Raw genomic sequence first — 24,463 nt, 5'->3', positions numbered from 1 at the left:
CAAGTCATTCAATCCTCATCTTTCTCTTTACTCCTCACCTCATTCACTTGAAACACTTCTCACCATCTCTACACTCTCCTTTCCTGGCTCTTTCTCTCCAATCACCATGCATTTCTCTAACTTTCCTTGTCCCGCTCACCCCCACTTGCTTCCAGGCAGCGTAGGAGGGATGGGCACAGGCAGCCAAACTAGTTTTGAGAGTTTTGGCAACACTCCGGTTTCAAAACAACAAAAAGAGGTAGGGCTCAACGTTGATTAAGGGAGCAGCACATTGGGAGAGGGGGGGCCTGAGTCCAAACAAAGGCTGTGTTTGAGTAAGGGATGAAGAGGGCTCCAGAATCCACCCGAGGCACATAACAGGGTGAGTCATCATTATGCAAATCAGAGAAACAAATAAGCACCATGAGAGAGAGAGGAGAAAGAGAGAGCGGAAGGAGAACATAGAAAGAAAAGAGGGTGGGGAGTAGACCATTTATCTTCCTAATAGCTTGACGTCATATGATTAGTCAATTAGTAATATCACAGCCTGCTTGATCCTTGGACCTTGGTGTAATAAAGCTGGTCTTATGATCCTTTTGAATTAATAAATTCAGTCTCAAGTTCATTCCTTTGATTGTTATTAGGGAATTTGAGACGGGTCAAATATCTACAGGGCTCTACAGTGTAGTGTTGTCATGATACCAGAATTGTGACTTCGATACCAATACCAGGTTAAGTATCACGATACTCAATACCAAAACAATACTACTACAAAAAAAAGTCACAGAATAGCACTTAATCCAGACAGAAACTCAGCTACTGCACTGTTCAATAGTTGGGAATCAAATCACATTTATTTATATAGCCCTTCGTACATCAGCTGATATCTCAAAGTGCTGTACAGAAACCCAGCCTAAAACCCCAAAACAGCAAGCAATGCAGGTGTTGAAGCACGTTGGCTAGGAAAAACTATTTTGGCTAGCATGTTGGCTAGTAATCTTTTGAGTTCAATATCACAATATTAGACATGTTTTACATCAACATTTTCCAGACATCCATGTATGCATTGATGAAAAAACACAATCAATTTGATATTTATTTTTACCAATCTACAGAACGGTAATCATTTATTCAAATGGTAAATCTATATTGACAAACCGGGTAAATAAAGAACTAGCCTAGGACTATTTACAATACAGTTCAATAGGAATGTGTGCTTACAGTGAGTTATTGATCATGTCTTTGGATGATTTTACAGGGCTACAGATGTGAATCAGTTTCCATTCGGGACTTATTTTATTGTACTGATCAACAACATTTGCATAGAAGTAGCTAATTTGTTTAATCATAATACAAAATGATCAACAACTTCCATCAAACATGTTTAACAAAACAAAACAGGTATAAACAAGAAAATACTAAAGACATACAACAAAAACACACCCACTCAGCAAAAAAAGAAACGTCCCTTTTTCAGGGCACGGTCTTTCAAAGATAATTCGTAAAAATCCAAATAACTTCACAGATCTTCATTGTAAAGGGTTTAAACACTGTTTCCCATGCTTGTTCAATGAACCATAAACAATTAATGAACATGCACCTGTGGAACAGTCGTTAAGACACTAACAGCTTACAGACGGTAGGCAATTAAGGTCACAGTTATGAAAACTTAGGACACTAAAGGAGGACTTTTTACTGACTCTGAAAAACACCAAAAGAAAGATGCCCAGGGTCCCTGCTTATCTGATTGAACGTGCCTTAGGCATGCTGCAAGGAGGCATGAGAACTGCAGATGTGGCCAGGGCAATACATTTCAATGTCCGTATTGTGAAACGCCTAAGACAGAGCTACAGGGAGAAAGTACGGACAGCTGATCGTCCTCGCAGTGGCAGACCACGTGTAACACCTGCATGGTACACGCACACAGGATGGCAACAACAACTGCCCGAGTTACACCAGGAACGCACAATCCTGCCATCAGTGCTCAGACTGTCCGCAATAGGCTGCGAGAGACTGGACTGAGGGCTTGTAGGCCTGTTGTAAGGCAGGTCCTCACCAGACATCACCGGCAACAACGTCACCTATGGGCACAAACCCACCGTTGCTGGACCAGACAGGACTGGCAAAAGGTACTCTTCACTGTCGAGTCGCGGTTTTGTCTCACCAGCGGTGAGGGTCAGATTTGCATTTATCGTTGAAGGAATGAGCGTTACACCGAGGCCTGTACTCTGGAGCAGGATCGATGTGGAGGGTCCTTCATGGTCTGGGGCGGTGTGTCACAGCATCATCGGACTGAACTTGTTGTCATTGCAGGCAATCTCAACACTGTGCGTTACAGGGAAGACATGCTCCACCCTCATGTGGTACCCTTCCTGCAGGCTCATCCTGACATGACCCTCCAACATGACAATGCCACCAGCCATGCTGTTTGTTCTCTGCGTTATTTCCTGCAAGACAGGAATGTCAGTGTTCTGCCCTGGCCAGCGAAGAGCCCGGATCTCAATCCCATTGAGCACATCTGGGACCTGTTGGATCGGAGAGTGAGGGCTAGGGCCATTCCCCCCAGAAATGTCCGGGAACTTGCAGGTGCCTTGTTGGAAGAGTGGGTAGAATCTCACAGCAAGAACTGGCAAATCTGGTGCAGTCCATGAGGAAGAGATGCTCTGCAGTACTTAATTAGGCTGGTGGCCATACCAGATACTGAGTGTTACTTTTAATTTTGACCCCCCCTTTATTCAGAGACATATTATTCAATTTCTGTTAATCACATGTCTGTGGAACTTGTTCAGTTTATGTCTCAGTTGTTGAGTCTTATGTTCATACAAATATTTACACGTTAAGTTTGCTGAAAATAAACACAGTTGACAGTGAGAGAGGACGTTTCTTTTTTTGCTGAGTTCACACCAAAAAGTTGGGGTCACTTAGAAATGTCCTTGTTTTTGAAAGAAAAAATAACATCAAATTTATCAGAAATACAGTGTAAACATTGTTAATTTTGTTAATGACAATGTAGCTGGAAAGGAATATCTACATAGGCCCATTATCAGCAACTTCCTCTTGTTGAAATGGACGTCAGGGTGTTACTGAAGAAGGTTGTTGAGTATCTGGAGCAACAGCATGTGTGGGTTCGATTACAGGCTCAAAATGGCCAGAAACAAAAGGACTTTCTCATGAAACTGAGAAATGAAGGCTATTCCATGCAAGAAATTGACAAGAAACTGAAGATCTCATACAACACTGCGTACTAGTCCATTCACAGAAGAGCGCAAACTGGCTCTAACCAGAATAGAACGAGTGTGAGGCCCCGGTGCACAACTGAGCAAGAGGACAAGTACATTAGTGTTTAGTTTGAGAAACAGACGCCTCACAAGTTCTCAACTGGCAGCTTCATTAAATAGTACCCGCAAAACACCAGTCTCAACGTCAACAGTGAAGAGGCAACTCCGGGATGCTAGCCTTCTAGGCAGAGTTGCAAAGAAAAAGCAATATCTCAGACTGGCCAATGGAAAGAAAAGATTAAGATGGGCAAAAGAACACAGACACTGGACTGAGGAACTCTGCTAAGGCGGACAGCGTCCCGGAGTTGCCTCTTCACTGTTGACGTTGATAATGTCTTAACAAGATTATTAAATTCAATCAAAAATAATAGTAATGTTGGTATAGAACTCTGGAATTTTTGTTTGTGTATAAATTATTTGGTAAAAAGAATCATTGCAAAAATAACATATCCTTCATGTCAAAAACATTGGTAGTGTTCAAAAAAGGGAAATAAGTATTCTGAGAGGTTTTCCCAAAAATCTAGTGAGTCAGATCACCTTTTTTCACAGAAAAATGCAGATATTATCAATAGTCACAAATTTGGACAACAAATAATTACAGAATCTGTAGAATCTTAAAGTGCACTTCCTTAAATTTGTATGGTATACAATATTCGTAAGGCATCAACCAAGCTTTTTTGCAGGCAATGTCAGGAATAAGCATGTTCCAGAAAGATTTTCCTCTAGGCGTAAGTTGGATCCGTGAATGGAACAATTTTCTTATGTATTTATTACAACAAGATTTCTCAAGTAAGTCCATTCCTTCCAAACTGAGTTCTGGATAAGCTTTGTGATCATCACCAAAGCTAAGATGAGTTTTCGTTAGTGTAGTTAGACCACTGGGAATGGATTTGATCACAGAAATAAACTCTCCGAAAGGTATTGGAAACTCATCAATGTTATAAATTGTTCATATGCACGAATATTACCCGTTGTCAAAAACATCAAGAACAAAGTCAATATTCCTCTCATGCCAGCTAGAACAAGTACTTATTCCTTACAGTTAAGTCTGAAATATTCCACAATATTGTGTAGGAAACATACTTCCCAGGACATTAAAGCTTGTTGGTGAAACCTAGTCAATTTAGCAGGTAATCAGTCAGGAATATAATTACATTTCAGTAAAAATTGAAGACCTCCCAACTAAAACACCAATTTTGATTCTGTATTGACCAAACATATATTCAACCAATTGATCTTGAAAGTGATATTCATGTCAACAAAATCAACACTTCCAGACCTCCAGCTCTTATTTGAGAGGACTGACTTTTTTAGTTTCTGACTACATTTTGTTGACCTCGTTACAGATAGAGGAATTTACAAATAAAGATAATGAGGGGTACACAAAGCGAGACAGTCCCTCTGCCTTGGGCAGAAGCACTCTCCCAAGTATAGAAAGATCCCTTTGTAGCCACTTATTAAATATATTCTTGTTTCTTAAATTTAGGAAAGAAATTCATATGACAAATGTATTCCTAAATAACACAGTCCTTTGCTTATTTGATCAAAGTGTGCGCCGTCTCTAACCAGTAATGATGTCATTCACGAGGCAAGTGGGGAGGGGTCCAGCTTTTGACAAAACGTCAGATTTGACTTTTTGTAGCAGGTTAGAACTTACACAGCAGGTCAGAAGAATTAGGTTAAGGGTCAGCATTTTTTAATGCAAAAAAAAATAAAAAGTAGAATTTTTAAATGTTATGTTAATTTTACAAAAGCTGGATCCCTTCTGGCCATGACCGGGCCACCCGGAGTCAGTTCGCTGAGACAATAGGTCTCTTTCATGTCTGTCCCTAAGATTAAGTAAATTAATAAAGTTTGTGGCAATCAGTATATTTCACATTATGGTATCAAACAAAGTACCAAGTTTGAATTGATGATAGCCTAAGCTGTAAGCTAGCAACAAACGTTAGCCTACCAGTAACTTTTTGCCTTGTAAAAAGTGTTCTAGCATGTATGGACATTTTTCATTACTGTTCGCAAAACAGTTTCAAAATGTCATGTCGCATTATTCAAGTGTTAACGTCGGTGCAGCATGAGTGGGAAGCTAACATGATGCAGCCCAGACTCCCAGTGCAGACTAAGTGGAGCAGGCAGAGGGCTTTCGTGCTATAAGGGGGACATCGGCTACACTTAGTTAATCTGAGAGACACATTTGACAGAAGCAGCAAAAAGTTGTTTAAAAAAAAAAAAACACTTGTACGGAACCGTTTTCATGTTCTAGTATTGAAAAAGTACTGAAGTTTCAGCATACCGTGCAACACTACTGTAGTCTGACCATCTCTCTCATATGTGCCTAAATATTTTGCTGTTCGACCTGAAATGTTTATTTTTAGGAGCACCAGTTCGCCTCAATTTTTTTTTAGGATTCTAGCTTTAAATACCAAAAATATTTTCACATGTGCTCCTTGTAAAAAAGGTCAGCGTAGAGCCCTTATCTAAAAAGGGAGGACTGGCACCCACCTAAAGGCACTGCTGGCTATAAAGAACAGCAGAGTGCTCGGATCCACAGGCATAAACGTTGAGCTGATTGAGGTTGACCGAGGGAGTGGAGTCAGGTGGACACACAAACAAAGGTGTTTATCAACCAGCGAACATGGGAATACACAGACTTAATGGACTCTGACCAGCAATAAGGTCTCCCTTCTTTAAACATGCCAAGGCAAGGGGTTTTCTAGGCATTGGGTTGACCCCTGGTCTAGCTGACCAGGGTAATGGCATTGGCAGACAATCATTATCCACCACCAAAGTATTAACCTTCTTCAGTAACACCCTGACGTCCATTTCAACAAGAGGAAGTTCTAGAGTTGGCCTCCGAAGAAACAAGTTTGCTGACTGAGAACATTGCTGAGCTCATCATTACAGTTGTTGTAAAAGATATGACATGAGTCATGTTTCTAGGTCAAAAGGAGCTCATTGAAAGAAAGAGACGTTTTTCACAACCAAACTTCAGCTGAAAAGCTACAGCGCAACGAGAAGAATCAAGCAACTAGCCACTTCCCAAGAATTAAGTCAGCCTGACCTCAATCAATTTAATAACGTCAACAACTCTGGGAGCAGCATAGTGGGGTTTCTAGGAAGATCAAAAGCTGGCACGGGAGAAAGAGATTTACATTCATCCCATTATTCACTTTGTTTTAGTCTCCTTGGCTGCAAGTGATGTAGCCTACAAGAGATAGCAATAAGGGAATATTTCCTTGGGCTTTCTGGGTGCGTTTACACCTAATCTCTTGCCCATGAGATAAATGCCAGAGCGGTTTTGCCTTTTATGAGTGAATGCAGGGAGTTCCCAGGGTTAGGCTTCGATTTACGGTAAGAGGAAATGGGGTAATACGCTGAACAGAAATATAAACTCAACATTTAATATTTCACTGAGTTACAGTTCATAAGGAATATCAGTCAAATGAAATAAATTCATTAGGGCCTAATCTATGGATTTTACATGACTGGAAATACAGATATACATCTGTTGGTCATAGATTATTTTTTAAAGGCAAGTAGGGGAGTGGATAAGAAAACCAGCAAGTATCCATTTGCCTCATGCAGTGTGATATCTCCTTCACAGAGTTGATGAGGCTGTTGATTGTAGCCTGTGGAATGTTGTCCCACTCTTCTTCAATAGCTGTGTGAAGTGGCTGGAATGGATATTGAGGAAAACTCGAACAAACTGTTGTACAAGTCAGTCCTGGGCATCCCAAACATGCTCAATTGGTGACTGGGACATTTTCAGCTTCCAAGAATTGTGTACAGATCATTGCGACATGGGACCATTAATTACCATGCTGAAACGAGGCGATGGCGGCAGATGAATGGCACGACAATGGGCCTCAGTATCTCTTCACGGTAAAATGTGTTTGACGTCCGTAGCAGATGCCTGTCCATACCATAACTCCACCAACGTTGTGAACAGAGTGCCCCATGACATCATACACATCTGCCCAGTACAGTTGCAACCATGATTAATTTGTCAAGAGCCCACTTCTCCAGCGTGCCAGTGGCCAACGAAGGTTAGCGTTTGTCAACTGAATTCGGTTACGACCCCGAACATACTATCTGGTCAAGACCCTGGTGAGGACAATGAGCACGTAGATGAGCTTCTCTTAGACGGTTACACAGTTGGTGCAGAAATTCTTCCATTGTGCAAACTAGAGGTCAACCGATTAATCGGAATGGCCGATTAATTAGGGCCGATTTCAAGTTTTCATAACAATCGGAAATCGGTATTTTGGGGCGCCGATTTGTCGATATATATATATATATATATATATTTTTTTTATACCTTTATTTAACTAGGCAAGTCAGTTAAGAACACATTCTTATTTTCAATGACAGCCTAGGAACGGTGGTTTAACTGCCTTGTTCAGGGGCAGAAAGACAGATTTTCACCATGTCAGCTCGGGGATCCAATCTTGCAACCTTACAGTTAACTAGTCCAACGCAATATCGACCTGCGTCTCTCGTTGCACTCCACAAGGAGACTGCCTGTTACGCGAATGCAGTAAGCCAAGGTAAGTTGCTAGCTAGCATTAAACTTATCTTATAAAAAACTATCAATCATAATCACTAGTTAACTACACATGGTTGATGATATTACTAGATATTATCTAGCGTGTCCTGCGTTGCATATAATCTGACTGAGCATACAAGTATCTGACTGAGCGGTGGTAGGCAGAAGCAGGCGCGTAAATTCATTCATTCAAACAGCACTTTCGGACATTTTGCCAGCAGCTCTTCGTTGTGTGTCAAGCATTGCGCTGTTTATGACTTCAAACCTATCAACTCCTGAGATGAGGCTGGTGTAACCGAAGTGAAATGGCTAGCTAGTTAGCATGCGCTAACTAGAGGGACGGAAGCTATACTGTTACACTGGCAATACTAAGTGCCTATAAGAACATCCAATAGTCAAAAAGTTAATGAAATACAAATGGTAGAGGGAAATAGTCCTATAATTCCTACAATAACTACAACCTAAAACTTCTTACCTGGGAATGTTAAAAGGAACCACCAGCTTTCATATGTACTCATGTTCTGAGCAAGGAACTGAAACGTTACCTTTCTTACTTGGCACATATTGCACTTTTACTTTCTTCTCCAACACTTTGTTTTTGCATTATTTACACCAAATTGAACAGGTTTCATTATTTATTTGAGGCTAAATTGATTTTATTGATCTATTATATTAAGTTAAAATAAGTGTTCATTCAGTATTGTTGTTATTGTCATTATTACAAATAAATAAATCGATTGATTAATCGTATCGGCTTTTTTGGTCCTGCAATAAATCGGTATCGGCATGGAAAATCATAATCGGTCGACCTCTAGTGCAAACCCACAGTTTCAGCGGGTGGCTTGTCTCAGACCAAGCCAGATGTGGGTGTCCTGGGCTGGCGTGGTTACACGTGGTCTGCGGTTGGGAGGCTGGTTGGACGTACTGCTAAATTCTCTAAAATGACATTGGAGGTGGCTTATGGTAGAGACATTAACATTCAATTCTCTGTTAACAGCTCTGGTGGACATTCCTGCAGTCAGCATGCCAATTGCAAGCTCCCTCAAAACTTGACATCTGTGGCATTGGGTTGTGTGACAAAACTGTTCATTATAGAGTGTTCTTTGATTGTCCCCACCTGTGTAATGATCACGCCGTTTAATCAGCTTCTTAATATGCCACACCAGTCAGGTGGATGGATTATATTGGCAAAGTAGAAATGCTCACTAACAGGGATGTAAACAAATTTGTGCACAAAACGAGAGAAATATGATTTGTGTGTATATGGAACATTCCTGGGATATTTTATTTCTTCCAATGACAACAACTGATTCAAATGTGGTAGGGCCTACATCTCACACCATCGCACCAAAACACACTCCGAGTGATCACATCTCTAGCTGGGGTAGATCACTGCTTACTTCCTGTACTTCTCGGAGATGGTTTTGTACCAGTCTGGTAGGGTAACTATGTGCCCAAAACCATGAACGTGACCCCACATGCCAACCGATGGGTTTCAGAATTTCTGAAACACCCCAGTGTCTTTGGTGTGGATACACTCGGTTTGGAGTAAGAGGCTTTACCAAAGTTTACTCTCATACCATAACCCACATACTTCCCCTCAGGTTTTTTCTCTCATTGAACTCTGACCACAAGGCTGCTGCGCTCAAATTAACTTGAGTTTTGTTTTCCCGGCCGGCTACAATTCACTTCCTCTTCTGTGTTCGTCTGTTCTGATGATGTTTATTTCCCCATTTCCGTGAGAGAAGGGTTAGAACATACACACATCCAGAGGCTTGAAGCTGGTACGGGATATATCCAAGTAGATATTCATCAGGGGGACAGAAAAAAATACCTAATGGTCTCGATAAAGACCAAGTGTCGATAGTTACAATTTTATTATTTTACACTCCATCATTTGCTTGAAAATACTTGACGTGCTTTACTGTATGCAGCTTAATCTTTTCCTAATGCCTATACTTTGTTCATGTTTACTCTCCCCACTCTGCTCAGACAGAGATTGACTTCCGCTCTACTGCTCTGCCAAGCCCCCTCAGGCCACAGGCTCTTCATCTGGGCTGCAGTCACATCAGTCACGCTAGGGTGATGATCAATGCTCTGTCTGTGTGTCCAAACCACCCATATCAAGGAAACCAATACACACTAACACTTGTGCTTCCTCTCAGATAAATGCCCCGTTCCTTATATGGTACGAGACCCCACATGAGCCATGTGTTTGAGCTTCAAAGTATTGCTGGGTGTTCACCCCTTTGGAGGAAGCCACAACAGACAAAGATGTATGCTTTACCTTTGATGAGACCTCATGATGGGGGTTTCACATGGTATAGAGGTAACCATATGCTACGTGGGTTGGGAGGGTGTATTTGTGAGTTCCAAAATGTTGTTTTGGCCTCTCCTTTATCCTTATGGCATTGAAGATAAACTCAGCTGCTCACACGTCCTGTTGTAAGAAAACTAAATGGGCTGCATTAGAGAGAGTCCTCCTATCCCTTGGTTGTTTTCGTCATCTAGCCTCTCCCTCTGTTCCGACCAAGACCCATCTGTCCCTCAGGTGTGTTCCTGCAAGTTTACACTTGCTCTCCAACTTACTGCTGCCACGAATGACGATGATACAGCAGGTGTGGCCAAGTTCAGTATGCAAACTACCTGGCCTAGACTAGGCCTATATCTAATTCAGTGGTACTGACACACTGGTCTTCATGATCAAGCTGTACTGTATTACAGTGGCATTTACATTCTCATAAATGACAGTGACATGAGTATAATTTGTTTAACTTCTGGATTTATATTGTTATAGTATGCCTCTTTCCCAGCAAGGAGAGAAAATACTTCCCTTTCTACTTTCACATTAAAATTAAGATGTTCAGTCAAAGTTCAGAAATGTAACAATACCCTGAAAAGAGGTAGAGTTTCAGTAGCTTGGAGTGATGTAGTCTATCACTGTGCCAGAAGAAGAGCTACAGTTTCAGTAACTCAAGGATCCTCTGTGAAACCTCATCCTTCATTCTGAAAGCGATAATCAGCGTGGAGGTAGAGGCAACCATGTTGTTTAGTCTGTTGGGCACTGTGCAGACTGTCTGGGGTGGAGGTGAGCTTGTTCTGGGGTTTAGGGCCAGAGGTAGTGAGTTCGGGGGGGGGGGGGGGGGGTAAATGGAGTGACAGAAGCGGTGTTCGAATACCCATACTAAAATACTGTATACTACATACTATTATTTAATTTTAGTATACTGTAAACTAAAGGTATCCTTCGGTTGAGCGAACTAGCACATCGCCTGTCTACCGGAAGTTGATGTTGTTGCTGAGCAACCTCTTGCTAGCATATCAAATGACTAGCTCGACATTTTACGATTTTGGGTGTGTTTGTAAATTCAATCTGGAGCATTCAACGGCAGTCAAGCACCCAAGCTAATTGGCTAACGTTGGCTAGCTACTTCCAGACACAAATGAGAGAACGCCTCACTGTGACCATTTTACTCGTCCTAGCAGAGCTGGTTAGGCTGTTTTCATGTCATCAAGAGCGCTGGCGACTATAACTGTGCTGCAACAATTGAATTACACTTTTTTTGCAGATGTTTACTGACACCGGCCATATTCTACAGGTGTCGTAAATTCAGCAGTTATTCTGCGCTCTGGCACACTCAGCCGAGAGTGATCTGAAATCGGAGTAAATAGCCAGAATTAACAATGTCCATTGAAATGCACAACGACTATACCACTCAGCTAAGAATGATGTGAATAATCAAGTCAATAAACATTGCATAGTTAGTTAATATACTGCCTGGCAGTATATAGTTCCTGACATTATTACATTGCTCAACATTTTAATAACATTTGTCATAATTAGTTAAAGCAAAGAATTTGTATCTGTTTCGTCGGGCTTCGGCTGCATATTTTCCGCCATTTTCTTATACTCTGAAAACGTGAAGCCACGGCCATTTTCTGATGAATTGCATTGTGGGCCCTAAAAGCACAGAAATTGTGTACACTGCTTGTATACTTCGTATTTTGGCAAATTTAGTACGACATCCAGGACCTTTTGGCTTAATAACTATATCCATACTATGACCAATAAGCAAACTATATACTAAATTCAAGTCACAGATAGTACAGTTTGTATGAGTATTTCAACACAGCCTGAGTGTCAGTCAGTGAGTGAAGTGAAAGCTGCAATATGTAACTTTTTGGGCAACCTGACCAAATTCACATTGAAAGATCTAACTATTTCTCTCTCATTGAAAGCAAGTCTAAGAAGTGGTAGACCTGTTCTATTCCCATTCTTAAATTTAGTTTTTGCATCTCTTACTTTCGGTTTTGTACACCAGCTTCAAACAGCTGAAAACACAATATTTCGGTTATTGAAAAGATACCTCACAGCGGTTTAGATGGTACAATGGTTCTGTACAGTATACTAGCTTGTTGTCACAAACTGAAATTAGGAGAACTATTCGAATTTTAGCAACCAGGAAATGGCAGAGTGATTTCTACATCGTGTACCTTGAATGGAGTGACTGTAATGAGAGGAGGGACGTTGTACTCTGCTTGCCTTGTCGAGGTTGGTTGGTTAATCTCTCCCAGTTTTAGTGGTCGACGCCCTGTGGGAGGCACTAGGCTAAAGCTCCCTGGCTGAGTCCGTCAGAGCGATTAGGGTGTAATCCCCCCAGGGATCCACATGCCTCACAGGCTCGTAGAACACACAGGCGCATGGAACACACAGGCGCATGGAACACACAGGCGCATGGAACACACAGGCGCATGGAACACACAGGCTCAGATAGCAACATAAGCAGCATGAGCATGCAGTGCCAGTGTGAGAGTACTGTGTACCAGACTACCCCTCTGCTCTCCCTCCCATCTACTTCAATTTGCACCCCTCTCCCCATCTGACTCTTCTAGGCCCCAACTGTCTGCTGATAGAACAAATGGTTGTTTTTGGCCTGGGCTCTAGACCAGACAATTCAGAACCATATCACACTTGATTCTGCTGAGGAGCTATGGCTCCATATGTCCACATGAGAGAAGGAAATCTGTGGGGTGCAACAACCCAATTTAAGCCTTTGACGATAAGCCTTCACCATGGTCATACCATCATGTTTCCACTCGAATTAACCAAAATCACAATACAATAAATTGACACACACCCACAACAACTAGGTAACACAGTAGGTAGCCTAGTGGTTAGAGCATTGGACTAGTAACCGAAAGGTTGCAAGATTGAATCCCTGAGCTGACAAGGTTAAAATCTGTCGTTCTGCCCCTGAACAAGGCAGTTAACCCACTGTTCCTAGGGGCCGTTAAATATAGGTAAGATAAAAAAAACAACCAGTACACAGACAAGCAAGCACATGTAAATAAACATGCACAGGGAACTAAATCCTTGTCTCCTCCCATCTCCACCCCAACATGCCCAGAATATCTCCTCAGTAATGCGCAGTGAACTCATTGCCAGTAGGTCTTATTTAAGAAAGGCTCAAACAGCAAAGTGGTTAGCATGGCTAATGAAGAAAAGAGTTCAGAGCCAAGCCAGCTCTACTGTCCGATATGCCTTTACTCTAAAAGCATCCCATGCATAAGCCAGAACACAAGGCCTAGTCTGTGCACTAGAGGTCGACCGATTAATCGGAATGGCCGATTAATTAGGGCCGATTTCAAGTTTTCATAACAATCGGAAATCGGTATTTTTGGACACCGAATTTATATATATTTTTTACACCTTTAAACTTATCTTATAAAAAAACAATCAATCATAATCACTAATTAACTGCACATGGTTGATGATATTACTAGTTTATCTAGTGTCCTGCGTTGCACATAATCAATGCGGTGCGTATTCGGAAAAAGGACTGTCGTTGCTCCAATGTGTACCTAACCATAAACATCAATGCATTTCTTAAAATCAATAAAAACAGAAGTATATATTTTTAAACCTGCATATTTAGCTAAAAGAAATCCAGGTTAGCAGGCAAAATTAAACAGGTGAAATTGTGTCACTTCTCTTGCATTCATTGCACGCAGAGTCAGTGTATATGCAACAGTTTGGGCCGCCTAATTTGACAGAATTTTATGAATATTATGACATAACATTGAAGGTTGTGCAATGTAACAGGAATATTTAGACTTAGGGATGCCACCCGTTAGATAAAATACAGAACGGTTCTGTATTTCACTGAAAGAATAAATGTCTTGCTTTCGAGATGATAGTTTCCGGATTCGGCCATATTAATGACCTAAGGCTCGTATTTCTGTGTGTTATTATGTTATAACTAAGTCTATGATTTGATAGAGCAGTCTGAGTGATGGTAGGCACCAGCAGGCTCGTAAGCATTCATTCAAACAAAACTTTTGTGCGCTTGGCCAGCAGCTCTTCGCTGTGCTTCAAGCATTGAGCTGTTTATGACTTCAAGCCTATCAACTCCTGAGATTAGGCTGGTGTAACCGATGTGAAATGGCTAGCTAGTTAGCGGGGTGTGTACTAATAGCGTTTCAAACGTCACTCGCTCTGAGACTTGGAGTGGTTGTTCCCCTTGCTCTGCATGGGTAACGCTGCTTCGAGGGTGGCTGTTGTCGATCTGTTCCTGGTTCGAGCCCAGGTAGGGGCCAGGAGAGGGGCAGAAGCTATACTGTTACACTGGCAAAACTAAAGTGCCTATAAGAACATCCAATAGTCAAAGGTATATGAAATACAAATGGTAGAGGGAAATAGTCCTATAATTCCTACAATAACTACAACCTAAAACTTCTTACCTGGGAATATTGAAGACTCATGTTAAAAGGAACCACCAGCTTTCATATGTTCTCATGTTCTGAGCAAAGAACTGAAATGTTAGGTTTTTTACATGGCACATATTGCACTTTTACGTTCTTCTCCAACACTTTGTTTTTGCATTATTTAAACCAAATTGAACAGGTTTCATTATTTATTTGAGGCTAAATTGAACTTGATGTATTATAGTAAGTTAAAACAAGTGTTCATTCAGTATTGTTGTAATTGTCCTTATTACAAATACATTTTTTAAAATTTAATCATCCGATTAATCGGTATCGGCATTGAAAAATCATAATCGGTCGACCTCTACTGTGCACTGCTGAATATTATTTGACCTTAATTTGTATTAATTTCCATACAAGTCATCTCTCTCTCCCATCTAGACAGGCATTGATACAGCCCAAAACTTCCATTAACATAGCCTACTGTACATTTGCATGCCCCATCCTTTATTTCCATGCTACAGTTCACATTGATGTACAGACACGCTGCCACAGCAGTCTAATAACAACTAGCTTAGTAGCTGATACAGCATTTCCCCTAGGTTTTTTTTAAGCAGCAGTGGAAAGGGTAGCTGTCCCCATAGACTTCCAGACATTGCGCTAACAGTAGTTACAAACTTCCTTCAAACTGTATGCAGTTCATTGGACTATGGGTAAGTAGAAAAAGGGCTTAATTGCCAATGTCTTGCACTATCCCTTTAAAAAGCGCATCTCGGCAGAAATAGCATTTTTTTAAATATATTTTCTATCATATTTTTTTTGAGCCATGGCAACAATTTGGGCCACCGCTGCTAAGTGAATATAGAGAAAACGCTGGCTGACACGTTCAGCTGACAGGAAAAGACTGAGGTGTTAACGCAACATCAGATCGGCTTCTGTGTTCAAACAAGCCGACCAGATAGACATCCCCTTGAAAGTTGCCTAGTAGAGGTCATGCATACACCATGGGGATCTGCCATCAACTGTCTCCTTCTAGACCTGCTGATGTGCGCTCGCTGGGCCGCCTGTTTGTTTGTTTAGAACGTGGCTAGTACCTATAAAAAAAATATTTAAAAAAATAAAAATAAATTCGCCTTTATTTTTTCTCCATTTACTTTTTAAAGTTTTCTGTTTAAGGTTATTGCTCTACAAATCACATTTAATAGAATATCGAATTTTGTTGTTTTTCTAAGACCACAGCAATGCCAGAAACAGCAGGAGACCACTTTTGAGGTCTGAGAAACATTTTGAATTTTGGGTGTAGTTACCCTTTTACTCAACTGGGCACCAGCCAGAGACCTTTATTTGGTTAGCGGGGTTTCTGTAGCACTCATGTGATTGCAAAACAAATGGCCACTGGATTGATGCAAATAATCATGAGATCATTCTGCCAGGTAGGCATAGGCTACTTTGTAGTTCATATTTAATTGAAAAGGTTTTTGGGAAAGCCTTTCCATTTACCAGAAGGCGGTTGTCATTACATTATCATCATCACTAACAGCTACAGAAAGTGGTAGACAAATGTGCACACAGACAGGGGCATCATTGATATATTTTGTTCATGTCATATGATAATCTCAGGAAAATTAAGGAAATTTCTACTAAGTTCAATAGAGTTAGTTGATGTCATAAATGTAATACATTTTTTATATTGTTGAATTCCGTTTCAATGTCTTGATTCCGTGTCCGTCTGCAACACAGATTTTATAGGGCCCTATAATATTACCATATTCTAGGGTGCCTCTGTGTTGTTAGGGAGTGTCTGTATAATTATGAAGTTGGGCAATATTTACATAATATTAGTGAACTGTTAAGTGGTTGCAGAGGAGCACTCTGGCTTGCTCTTGGCAGAACCCCTGATACACACAAGGCATGTGCACCTGCCCTGTCTCCTGCCCGCTGCCAATCACTCTGCGCCTGTTAATCAGGCAGAGTGTGAACAAGAGCCGACCCTCCCACTGTCCATCTCTCACGCCATCTGATGAGCTACTGCCACTGACCTTCACATTCCCTGAGACTGCTTTTTCAGCCAGGGAAGCATTATCTTGCCTACTGGGAAGTGGTTGGTTATTTAGAAACAAAAACACAACTATGGGGCAAAACAGACAGGGTTGGATTAGACCAGGAGTCTCCAACCCTGTTCCTGGAGATCAAAACAAGATAACAGTTAACAAAATAATTACCCCAAAAGGTTCAAAGGAGCAAGCATACTGTAATGATAGGTCTTATTCATCTTGTTACTCAAGTGAATAAAGTCTGAAGATATTAATATAAACTAATTATAGCATGTGGAACCACTAGGCAAAGCTACAGAAATCCCCCTGCAGAGGTGAAAAATGCATTTGTTAAAGGCCACTTCAAACCAGGGAGGAAGAACATAACTGTGATTATACAGACAGAAGAACTATAAGGTCAGAGGCTAAGAATGTGTGGGAAGGTGGAAATCACAAGCCTATCTCTGTACAGTTTGTGGTCAAGATAAAGGAGGTCCAATTACACATTTCTAGTGGAAAACCACAGAAACTCACTGAGGTTGGTGGAATATCCCACCTATATGAGAAAGTTAGGGTGGTAGGTCAAATAGTAGCTGATGAGGTCATCATCAATTCAGTTGACACCCTTTAATACCTACAGTGACAAGTGAGTTGACCACTTTCTCTCCAGTTTGAACTTTTGTAAACAATTAAATGGATTTCAATATTCATGTTTACAAAGAGACTGACTCAAAGGACATTGAATTTAGGAATCTTTTGAGCTCCATGGACTTTATCCAACATGTTACTGGGCCCACCCATAACCGCAGCCATAATCTGGATGTGGTTATTACCAAGGGGCTTTCTACTGACATATCCTCTATGGTTGATGTTGCTTTATCTGATCACCACTGTGTTTTTTACTAGCTTGTTGCCCATAGCGTTTCTTAATAATGTGTTCAGTAATACCCTGTGCTATCTTACCTCTGAAGGTACTACAGATTTTATTCCAATCTGTTTTTTTGTGCCCACCACAGCACAGAGACAGCCTTATCGGTAAATGATCTTAGAGCCAACACAGATGCCAAACAGCTCTCGGTCCTTGTACTCTTGAATATAGTGGAGCATTTGACACTGTTGACCATGATGTCCTTCTGGACAGACTGGAGAGGAGGGTCGGCCTCTACGGTCAAGTTCTAAATAACAAGGCTAATCTGAAAACAAGGCTCCCTAAATTCTATCAGCATATCGATTGCGTGACCCGGGCTGGCAAAACCCTAGATCATTGTTATTCTAACTTCCGCGACGCATATAAGGCCCTCCTCCACCCTCCTTTCGTTAAAGCTGACCACGACTACATTTTGTTGCTCTCAGCCTACAGACAGAAACTAAAACAGGAAGCACCCGAGCTCAGGAATGTTCAACGCTGGTCTGACCAATCGGATTCCACACTTCAAGATTGCTTCGATCACGTGGACTGGGATATGTTCCGCATAGCGTCGAACAACAATATTGATGAAAACGCTGAGCCAGTGAGCGAGTTTATTAGCAAGAGCGTCGGTGAGGTTGTACCCACAGCATCTATTAAAACATTCCCCAACCAGAAACCGCAACATTCGCGCAAAACTTAAAGCATGAACCACTGCCTTTAATCAGGGCAAGGTGACCGGAAACATGACCAAATACAAACAGTGTAGCTATTCCCTCTGCAAGGCAATCAAACAAAATAAGCATCAGTATAGAGACAAAGTAGAGTCGCAATTCAACGGCTCAGACGCGAGAGGTATGTGGCAGGGTCTCCAGTCAATCACGGAGTACAAAAGAAAAACCAGCCCCATCGCAGACCACGATGTCTTGCTCACAGACAAACTAAACAACTTCTTTGCTTGCTTGAGGACAAAACAGTGCCACTGACAAGGCCCGCTACCAAAACCTGCGGGCTCTCCTTCACTGCAGCCAACATGAGTAAAACATTTAAATGTGTTAACCCTCGCAGGGCCGCAGGCCCAGACGGCATCCCCAGCCGCGTCCTTAGAGCATGCGCAGACCAGCTGGCTGGTGTGAATATGTCCGTAAACAATCAATCCTTATCCCAGTCTGCTGTTCCCACATGCTTCAAGCGGGCCACCATTGTTCCTGTTCCCAAAAAAGCTAAGGTAATTGAGCTAAATGACTACCGCCCCGTAGCACTCACTTCTATCATCATGAAGTGCTTTGAGAGACTAGCCAAGGACCATATCACCTCCACCCTACCTGACACCCTAAACCCACTCCAATTTGCTTACCGCCCCAATAGGTCCACAGATGACACAATCACAATCACACTGCCCTAACCCATCTGGACAAGAGAAATACCTATGTAAGAATGCTGTTCATCGACTACAGCTCAGCATTTAACACCATAGTACCCTCCAAACTCGTCAATAAGCCCTGGGTCTGGGTCCCTGAGTCTCGACCCCGCCCTGTGCAACTGGGTCCTGGACTTCCTGACGGGCCACCACCAGGTGGTGAGGGTAGGTAACAACATCTCCACCCCGCTGACCCTCAACACTGGTGCCCACAGGGGTGCGTTCTGAGCCCTCTCCTGTACACCCTGTTCACCCACAACTGCGTGGCCATGCACACCTCCAACTCAATCATCAAGTTTGCAGACAACACTACAGTGGTAGGCTTGATTACCAACAACGACGACGAGATGGCCTACAGGGAGGGCCCTCCGAGTGTGGTGTCAGGAAAATAACCTCACACTCAACATCAACAAAACAAAGGAGATGATTGTGGACTTCAGGAAACAGCAGAAGGAGCACCCCCCTATCCACATCGACGGGACAGTAGTGGTTAGGGTGGAAAGTTAAGTTCCTCGTCGTACACATTTCAGACAAACTGGAATGGTCGACCCACACAGACAGCATGGTGAAGAAAGCGCAGCAGCGCCTCTTTAACCTCTGGAGGCTGAAGAAATTTGGCTTGTCACCAAACACACTCAATTTTTACAGATGCACTATCGAGAGCATCCTGTCGGGCTGTATCACCGCCTGGTACAGCAACTGCTCCGCCCATAACCGTAAGGCTCTTCAGAGGGTAGTGAGGTCTGCACAATGCAAACTACCTGCCCTCCAGGACACCTACACCACCCGATGTCACAGGAAGGCCAAAAAGATCATCAAGGACAACAACCACCCGAGCCAATGCCTGTTTACCCCGCTATCATCCAGAAGTCGAGGTGAGTACAGGTGCATCAAAGCTAGGACCGAGAGACTGAAAAACAGCTTCTATCTCAAGAACATCAGACTGTTAAACAGCCATGAACTAACATTGAGTGGCTGCTGCCAACATACTGACTCAACTCTAGCCACTTTAAGATGGAAAAATTGATGTAATAAATGTATCACAAGCCACTTTAAACAATGCCACTTTATATGTTTACATACCCTACATTACTCATCTCGTATGTATATACTGTACTCTATACCATCTACTGCATCTTGCCTATGCCGTTCGGCCATCACTCATTCTTATGTACATAATCATTCCTTTACACTTGCCCAGCAACAGCCCCAAAATATCACTGCTCTAGAGGAGATCTGCATGGAGGAATGGGCCAAAATACCAGCAATAGTGTGTGAAAACCTTGTGAAGACTTACAGAAAAAGTTTGACCTCTGTCATTGCCAACAAAGGGTATATAACAAAGTATTGGAGATAAACTTTTGTTATTGACCAAATGCTTATTTTCCACCATAATTTGCAAATAAATTCATTCAAAATCCTACAATGTGATTTTTTTTTCTCATTTTGTCTGTCATAGTTGAAGTGTACCTATGATGAAAATTACAGGCCTCTCATCTTTTTAAGTGGGAGAACTTGCACAATTGGTGGCTGACTAAATACTTTTTTGCCCCTCTGTATGTATGTATGATATATATCTTTTTTAAATATTTTTTTATTTAAAAAAAATTGGCCAATTAATCGGTATCGGCTTTTTTTGCTCCTCCAAAGGTGTTTGATTGGAGGACCAATAATTGGTATCGGTGATGAAAAAAAAATCATAAAATCGGTCGACCTCTACATGGACACAAGTAATTTTTTCAACAATTGTTTACAGACAGATTATTTCACTGCATCACAATTCCAGTGAGTCAGAAGTATACATACACCAAGTTGAATGCGCCTTTAAAAAGCTTGGAAAATTCCAGAAAATTATGTCATGGCTTTAGAAGCTTCTGATAGGCTAATTGACATCATTTGAGTCAATTGGAGGTGTACCTGTGGATGTATTTGAAGGCCTACCTTCAAACTCAGTGCGTCTTTGCTTGACATCATGGGAAAATCAAAAGAAATCAGCCAAGGCCTCACAAAAAAAATTGTAGACCCCCACAAATCTGGTTCATCCTTGGGAGCAATTTCCAAACACCTGAAGGTACCGCGTTCATCCGTACAAACAATAGTACACAAGTATAAACACCATGGGACCACGCAGCCTTCAAGACGTGTTCTGTCTCCTAAAGATGAACGTACTTTGGAGCAAAAAGTGCAAATAAATCCCAGAACAACAGCAAAGGACCTTGTGAAGATGCTGGAGGAAACAGGCACAAAAGTATTTATATCCACAGTAAAATTAGTCCTATATCAACATAACCTGAAATGCCGCTCAGTAAGGAAGAAGCCACTGCTCCAAAACTGCCATAAAAAAGCCAGACTACAGTTTGCAACTGCACATGGGGACAAAGATCATACTTTTTGGAGAAATGTCCTCTGGTCTGATGAAACAAAAATAGAACGGTTTGGCCATAATGACCATGGTAATGTTTGGAGGAAAAGGGGGAGGCTTGCAAGCCGAAAAACACCATCCCAACCGTGACATGCGGGGGCGGCAGCATCATCATATTGTGGGGGTGCTTTTGCTGCTTGAGGGACTGATGTACTTCACAAAATAGATGGCATCATGAGGAAGTAAAATTATGTGGATATATTGAAGCAACATCAAGACATCAGTCAGGAAGTTAAAGCTTGGTCGCAAATGGGTCTTCCGGAATGGACAATGACCCCAAGCATACTTCCAAAGTTGTGGCAAAATGTCTTAAGGACAACAAAGTCAAGGTATTGGAGTGTCCATCACAAAGCCCTGACCTCAATCCCATATAAAATTTGTGGGCAGAACTGAAAAAGCGTGTGCGAGCAAGGAAACCTACAAACCTAACTCAGTTACACCGGCTCGGTCAGGAGGAATGGGCCAAAATTCACCCAACTTATTTTGGGGAGCTTGTGGAAGGCTACCCGAAACAGTCAAATCAAATCTTATTGGTCACATACACATGGTTAGCAATGTTAATGCGAGTGTAGCGAATGCTTGTGTTTCTAGTTCCGACCACACAGTAATATCTAACAATTTCACAACAACTACCTTATACACACACCAGTGTAAAGGAATAAATATGAATATGTACATATAAATATATGGATGAGCGATGGCTGAACGGCATAGGCAAGATGCAGTAGATGGTATAGTGTACAGTATATACAGTGCCTTGCGAAAGTATTCGGCCCCCTTGAACTTTGCGACCTTTTGCCACATTTCAGGCTTCAAACATAAAGATATAAAACGGTATCTTTTTGTGAAGAATCAACAACAAGTGGGATACAATCATGAAGTGGAACGACATTTATTGGATATTTCAAACTTTTTTAACAAATCAAAAACTGAAAAAATGGGTGTGCAAAATTATTCAGCCCCCTTAAGTTAATACTTTGTAGCGCCACCTTTTGCTGCGATTACAGCTGTAAGTCGCTTGGGGTATGTCTCTATCGGTTTTGCACATCGAGAGACTGAAATGTTTTCCCATTCCTCCTTGCAAAACAGCTCGAGCTCAGTGAGGTTGGATGGAGAGCATTTGTGAACAGCAGTTTTCAGTTCTTTCCACAGATTCTCGATTGGATTCAGGTCTGGAATTTGACTTGGCCATTCTAACACCTGGATATGTTTATTTTTGAACCATTCCATTGTAGATTTTGCTTTATGTTTTGGATCATTGTCTTGTTGGAAGACAAATCTCCGTCCCAGTCTCAGGTCTTTTGCAGACTCCATCAGGTTTTCTTCCAGAATGGTCCTGTATTTGGCTCCATCCATCTTCCCATCAATTTGAACCATCTTCCCTGTCCCTGCTGAAGAAAAGCAGGCCCAAACCATGATGCTGCCACCACCATGTTTGACAGTGGTGATGGTGTGTTCTAGGTGATGAGCTGTGTTGCTTTTACGCCAAACATAACGTTTTGCATTGTTGCCCAAAAAAATCTGACCATAGCACCTTCTTCCACATGTTTGGTGTGTCTCCCAGGTGGCTTGTGGCAAACTTTAAACGACACTTTTTATGGATATCTTTAAGAAAAGGCTTTCTTCTTGCCACTCTTCCATAAAAGCCAGATTTGTGCAATATACGACTGATTGTTGTCCTATGGACAGAGTCTCCAACCTCAGCTGTAGATCTCTGCAGTTCATCCAGAGTGATCATGGGCCTCTTGGCTGCATCTCTGATCAGTCTTCTCCTTGTATGAGCTGAACGTTTAAAGCTTGGGAAATCTTTTTGTATCCAAATCCGGCTTTAAACTTCTTCACAACAGTATCTCGGACCTGCCTGGTGTGTTCCTTGTTCTTCATGATGCTCTCTGCGCTTTTAACGGACCTCTGAGACTATCACAGTGCAGGTGCATTTATACGGAGACTTGATTACACACAGGTGGATTGTATTTATCATCATTAGACATTTAGGTCAACATTGGATCATTCAGAGATCCTCACTGAACCTCTGGAGAGAGTTTGCTGCACTGAAAGTAAAGGGGCTGAATAATTTTGCGCGCCCAATTTTTCAGTTTTTGATTTGTTAAAAAAGTTTGAAATATCCAATAAATGTCGTTCCACTTCATGATTGTGTCCCACTTGTTGTTGATTCTTCACAAAAAGATACAGTTTTATATCTTTATGTTTGAAGCCTGAAATGTGGCAAAAGGTCGCAAAGTTCAAGGGGGCCGAATACTTTCGCAAGGCACTGTACATATGAGATGAGTTAATGTAGGGTATGTAAACATTATACAAAGTGGCATTGTTTAAAGTGACTAGTTATACATTTATTACATCCAATTTTGAATGATTAAAGTGGCTAGAGATTTGAGTCAGTATGTTGGCAGCAGCCACTTAATGTTAGTGATGGCTGTTTAACAGTCTGATGGCCTTGAGATTGAAAAACAGCTTCTGTCTCACGATCCCTGCTTTGATGCACCTGTACTGACCTCGCCTTCTGGATGATAGCGGGGTGAACAGGCAGTGGCTCAGGTGGTTGTTGACCTTGATGTTCTTTTTGGCCTTCCTGTGACATTGGGTGGTGTAGGTGTCATGGAGGGCGGGTAGTTTGCCCCTGGTGATGCGTTGTGCAGGCCTAACTACCCTCTGGAGAGCCTTGTGGTTGTGGGCGGAGCAGTTGCCGTACCAGGCGGTGATACAGCCCGACAGGATGTTCTCGATTGTGCATCTGTAAAAGTTTGTGAGTGGTCTTTGGTGACAAGACAAATTTCTTCAGCCTCCTGAGGTTGAAGAGGCGCCGTTGCACCTTCTTCACCACGCTGTCTGTGTGGGTGGACCATTTCAGTTTGTCCGTGATGTGTACGCAGAGGAACTTAAAACTTCCCACATTCTCCACTCCTGAATTGTGAAAAACTGAGTTTAAATGTATTTAGCTAAGGTGTATGTAAACTTCCGACTTCAACTGTGTGAGATGGGGTTATATATATATATATATATATATCCCCTTGACAGCATTATCAGAAAGCACAGCAAGATACACAACTTTACATTTGTGCCACCAGAGGATTTTAGCTCCACAAATCAATTATTAGACTACATAAGTGATTAAAATACTTTGATGACTCACAACTTCCTCCAGCTAAATCAAGACA

At 41.8% G+C, this 24,463-nt stretch overlaps 1 protein-coding gene across 1 annotated transcript in view; it reads right to left on the bottom strand.

Moving 5' to 3' along the window:
* Nucleotides 1–24,463, bottom strand: part of LOC109871441 (integral membrane protein 2B-like) — a 29,230-nt gene that overhangs the window by 2,678 nt on the left and 2,089 nt on the right. The gene's annotated exons all lie outside the window — the stretch shown is intronic.

The sequence above is a fragment of the Oncorhynchus kisutch genome, linkage group LG26, assembly GCF_002021735.2.
Source record: "Oncorhynchus kisutch isolate 150728-3 linkage group LG26, Okis_V2, whole genome shotgun sequence".
In the NCBI taxonomy this organism is placed as follows: domain Eukaryota; kingdom Metazoa; phylum Chordata; class Actinopteri; order Salmoniformes; family Salmonidae; genus Oncorhynchus; species Oncorhynchus kisutch.
This window is presented reverse-complemented; position numbering and strand designations above follow the sequence as displayed.